The following is a 5315-nucleotide window of genomic DNA, read 5'->3' on the forward strand; positions in this document are numbered from 1 at the left end:
TCCCGTCCCCCTCCCCCTCCCCTGCGTCCGCTCCCCCCGCCCTTCCCTCACCCAGTGACCCCCCCGTGTCCGTCACCCAGTGACCCCCCCGTGTCCGTCACCCCATCTCATCTTTTTTTTTTTTAAGATTTTATTTAGTGAGCGAGAGAGCTAGAAAGCCCCTCCCCAAGGGTGCTAGAGGAGAGGTGGGGAGCAGAGCAAGCAGATTCGCCACTGAGCGCAGAGCCTTTGTGGGGCTCGACCTCAGCACCTGAGATCGTGACCTGAGCTGAAACCGAGAGTCGGACACTGACTGAGCCCCCAGGAGCCCCTCTTTTCCCTCATCCGGAGCCAAGCTCAGAAGAAGGTCTTTCGTCATCCAAATCCCCTCAGTCTCTGGTGACGCCTGAGGCCTGGTAGCCCGTTCCCTGTCCCCCAGTGGCCGTCCCCTCTCGTGACCACTGGTCTGGGCAGCGTGTGGACACGACACAGGCCTCGTTCGTGAGCTCTGTGTGGTTCTGAAAACCACTGCGGGACGGTGATTACTCTCATGATGGCAGCTTCATTAAGTGTTAGAAGGAAACTAAAAGGTTAATTCTTCCCTTCGGTATTCGGCCGGCCCTCTGAACTAGAAGAGGTGAGAAACAGCCGTTCAGCACAGACGGGTGGGCCTGGAGAGGCTGAGGTCGGACACCCTGTGGGACACCCGATGAGTCCCGGCGATGCCTCGGGGGCCTGTGACCAGACCTGGCCGGGGCTGGCGTGTCTCCAGCGACCCCTCAGCCAGGAGACCTAAACCGAGGGTACGCGTGACCCGGCCCCTGGGACCTGCAGCGCCACGGCACGCCGCTAGGATGTCACGCTAAAGCTCATACGTCCGTGTTCCCTTCATCCTCAAACGGAGTGTCCCCACTGGGACACTCAGATCTTAGTAGTTTCTGATGAAACCGAGCGGAGTAACCCAGGGAAGGACCGTCTCTGGGAGGACCGGAGGGACGGGGGTTTTCCCACCGGCTGTTGTGCGCTTCGTCTTCGGATGCGCGCCGCGGGCAGTGCCACCCCAGTTTGGCTCCAGAAGCTCATTTCGCCACTCGGCGTCTCAGCCTCCCGTTCGCCTCCGATCTGTAAGGCCCCGTGAAGTGGTCTGAGACACGCCCTCCCTGGTCGTGGTCCCTGTAGCTTTAAAACACAGGAAAAGCAAGTAATTCCATTAAATTAAACCACCTGTCTGTTGATGAACCGAATGCTTCAAGCCACGGCCCTGAGCAGTGCGATCCGGAGCAGGACGGAAGCCTGTCAGGAGGCCTGTCGCCTGCCGCGGAAGTCAGCCTGGCGCCTTCTCCAGCTGACTCCACCCTCGCGGCCCAGGCAGCGGAGCAGGGGACAAGCCACTGCGCTTGGGGACACCTGAGTCCATGAGGAAGGGGGAAGCTGTCCCGAGGAAACCACGTTGCAGGACCCGAGGGGCATCTGGAAGGAGCGGGGCCCCTTCGGGCTACGGAGTTTGAAACGTTCTGGAAGCGTTTCCCGGAGAGTCAGACTCTTGTCCTCAGAACCTCCCCCACTTGCTCTCTTCTTGCACGTTTCCTCCTCCCGGTCTGACCTTCCCGAGGCCGAAAGCTGGCTTGAGACGGCTGACCGCAGCTCTGTGGGGCGGCCGGCGTCCCCCACGGAGCGCCAGGGGCACGTCACGGCCCACTGGCCGGCGGGCGCGGACGCGAGCCTGAGGGCGCGGGTGTCACGGGACTGACCTCCTGCACATCCCTGGCTCGTGACCGGTCCCTGCACAAAGGGGCAGCGGTCACTGTGCCACAGCCCTCCCTGGCCGTGTGTCGGGACAGAAATTAGGGAGTCGTGGAAACCGTGGCTTCTTACGCAAAAGCCACGTCACCCTTTGAGAAGCAATCCTTGCTTTCTGGTCTCAGACCCCTTCACTCTTCACAATTATTAAGGGTTCCTTCCTTTCTACCATGTTGAAAATTTCAAGTGAGGGAAATTTTTATTTAAAAATAACAGTATACCAAATGAGGGCTGATTTTTTTTTTTAAGACTTTATTTATTTATTGACAGAGAGAGATCACAAGTAAGCAGAGAGGCAGGCAGAGAGAGAGGAGGAAGCAGGCTCCCTGCTGAGCAGAGAGCCCGATGCGGGACTCGATCCCAGGACCCTGAGATCATGACCTGAGCCGAAGGCAGAGACTCAACCCACTGAGTCACCCAGGCGCCCCGAGGGCTGACATTTTTGGTTCAAACCTGTATCCACCTGCAGAAAACCGGAAGAGGAGCCTTGCGTTACTTCTGCGAATGCGTTTAATGTCTGGTTTTATGAAGGACAACCAGGCCCTCACGCCTGCCTCTGCGCTCACCTGCGGCCGTGCATCGTCTTGGCTGAAGGCCCGAGGAAACCCCTCCTCACAGGCCTCCGGGGGAGGGGGCGGAGGCCCTCCTGGAGAGTGTGGACGCCCCGTTGGCGCCTCCCAGCCAGGCGCGGTGCGGGGTCTGAAAACATGGCGAACACGGGTGTCTCCCCATTCCTGGGTTTCCCTCCCTTGGTCTGTCTTGCGCCTTGGGTGGGTTTTTCCCTCTGCGCAGTTGTCACACACACTTCGGTCCCTTGGCCAGCAGTGCTTGTGCGGCTGAGCCGTGCAGGTCCCTCCCCACGGGTGATCGGAGGTGAGCCCCCGTGACTGCGGGTGCAGGGTCGTTCCGGGAGCTCTGCGTATGCTCCAGCTGGTTCGGAACAAGCCGGGACCGAAAGCAGCAAGTCGGTCTGGAGACGCTGCCGCGCTAAGGCCTCGCCTCTGAACGGGGAAGAGCACGCTGGCCCCTTCATGCGCTGAGGGTGTAGTCGGGGGTTAGGGGTGCAGATGCCTGATCCCAGGAACAGCCTTGGGAACCAGAGGAAGGAGGAGTGAACAGAGGCACCCAGGAGCCTCAGGACGACGTGGGGGAGGCTGGGGAACCCTCGTCTGCCAATAGTCGCTCTGAGGGCAGCATTCCGGATGTGGCGTTCGCCTGAGGGACAGCTGTGGCCAGGTCCGAGGTGGCTTTACCCAGACCAGCCACCCAGTGTGCGCTGGGGTTGGGCAGCTGGGACACACACACCCACCCTAGCTGTGGGACAGAATGTGTTCAGCCGAGACATCAGAGAAAGGGTGACCTGTGCTGTCACCTGGCAGGCAGGCCGTGGGGAGGGACAGGGAAGAGTGGACGCAGGACCCCGATGCCCACAGCGCCTGGGCTGGACTGTGGGCTCCTGGAGTTTGGGGGAGGCCGTCCAGGAGGAGCAGGGTTGAAAGAGGCTGGCAGTCGCCATGGGGGTCCCCTGAGTTCCCGAGCGCGCTCAGAAACTGGGCATGTGTCCGCGGCCGCGTCCCGGCACCGGGAGAACGGTAGCCTTTGCAAGCCTGCGGTCTGTGCTCAGCCACGTGGGGTCCTCGCGAAAGGGCTTTTGCTAAATGGTCACAGACCCTGTCCACCGAGAACATGGTTTCTGGAGCTGTCACACCGATGGGTGGTCTGGATTTGAGTCTGCAAGGTGTCCAGGAGGCTCTTGGTTCTCTCTGGGCGTCTCCCCTCTGTGCAGACGGCCTCTGCCAGGTAAGCGCTGCTCCTGCAGGACAGGGTCAGAGGAGCCCGGGACCCCCAGGTGACGGTAAAGCACCGTCACGTAGCAACGGGGGGAGGTCTCGGTTGTAAAAGGACTAGAAGTGAAGAAGAAGACGAAGCGCGACTTTCTCTGGAAAGGCGGCCGTTCCGTGATGTTTCCTCGACTCTCCTTCCCCCCGCCCCCGCGGCTGTGTTGGGGAGGCGCGCCACCGGCCAGACTCTCGCCTCAGTGGACTCTGAAAAGTGGACGCATTGAAACCCTAAAATGTGAGCAATTCAGGGGAAGCTGATTCAAACCCGTAGCCAACTCCAAACACTTATGCAGATAAAAAACTCATCGTCAAAGAAACAGGTCCGTCTGATGACTAACCCTGACTCAGGTGGTTTCTGTCCTGTGTTCAGGAGACTCGCCCTCGGGGGACCTGAGAGCAGGGAGCCCTTCCGCTGCGGGCAGGGGGCAGCGAGCACAGGGCCCAGTACCCAGGGACCAGCCTGCACAACGCGTATGGGTCTCTGAGCGCGAGGGGCCCACCGCTGCACGCCTGCTGTGGGGTGAGCCTCCGTGTGGGGCCACGTGTGCACACGTGTGTGCCGGCACACGGGCAGCATGTGCCTGGGCTTCCAGGGTCCTGGGACACACGCCAGCTGCCAGCACGGGGGCTCTCCTGCCTCATGAAGATGCTTTCCCTCCCACACGGTGCTGACTGCAAGCGTTTTGTGTCAATCAGTCACTTCCACTAGGATTTAATTTTGGTAAAGGTCTTTTTTTTTTTTTGCACTATTAGCTGTTGGAAACAAACCAATAAAAAGCAAGGTTATACTTTTAAATTCAAGAGTTTCCTGCATGTCATTTAGCTTGCCGACGTCAGTGGGGCCCTCAGACGCGAAGTCCGCTCAAGGCCCGACTCCCCACCCCTGATCTGAGCTCACTTGTGCTCCCTTGGTCTCCGTCTGTCCGTGTCGCTATCTTCCTCTGTGTGTTCGTCTCTGACGCTGAGTCTGTGTCTCCGTCTCCCCAGGGACCGTAGATCGCCTTGTCTTCACCGAAAATAAACTCGGCCCCTGCATTTCCTACCCAGCTGTCGCCCAGACCCCCCATTTCTCTCACCTCTGGCCTAAGCAGAAGCTTGTGTCCAGTGGGTGCCTGGGGGTGGCCTGGAGGGGCCCGGGTACAGGCTGTTCCCTGCTGCCCAAGTGATCATATATCTCGGGTGTGCACAGAGCAGGGTGTGTGTCCCATAGCGTGGGGCGTAGGGCCCCCAGTGAGTGTGAGTGGGCCCCCTGGACCCTGAGTTCCATGCAGCTCCTCAGCACAGGCCCCGGCCCACCAGAGGCAGTTCCTGGAACAGCGGTGGGTCTGCTCCCCGCCACACGGCCAGGGAGCGGCAGCCGCACATCAGAGCCGGAGTGAAGAGGTCACCGCATTGTGCTGTGGTACAGCTAGTAGCCCCGACACTCTCGGGGCCCAGGGCAACATGCCCGGGAATCCCTGCCTTGGCTTGGAAATGCTCTCAGGCCCTGAGCTCACTGTCTCCTGTGACCCCTTGTGCATCACAGACCAGGTCGAGACAGAGAGGAGGCCACGGCACTCTATGTCCCCGGGGTGCCTCCCCGTCAGCCTGTGTGTGGAGGCCTCAGGGTGGGGTCCTCTGGCGCCCAGGGGTCCTGTGCAGGCAGACCCTGCAGCAGCCTGCCGGGGCTGCACGTCCCAAAGGAAGAATAAGCTG

The sequence above is a fragment of the Mustela nigripes genome, chromosome 5 (genome assembly GCF_022355385.1).
Source record: "Mustela nigripes isolate SB6536 chromosome 5, MUSNIG.SB6536, whole genome shotgun sequence".
NCBI classification, from domain to species: domain Eukaryota; kingdom Metazoa; phylum Chordata; class Mammalia; order Carnivora; family Mustelidae; genus Mustela; species Mustela nigripes.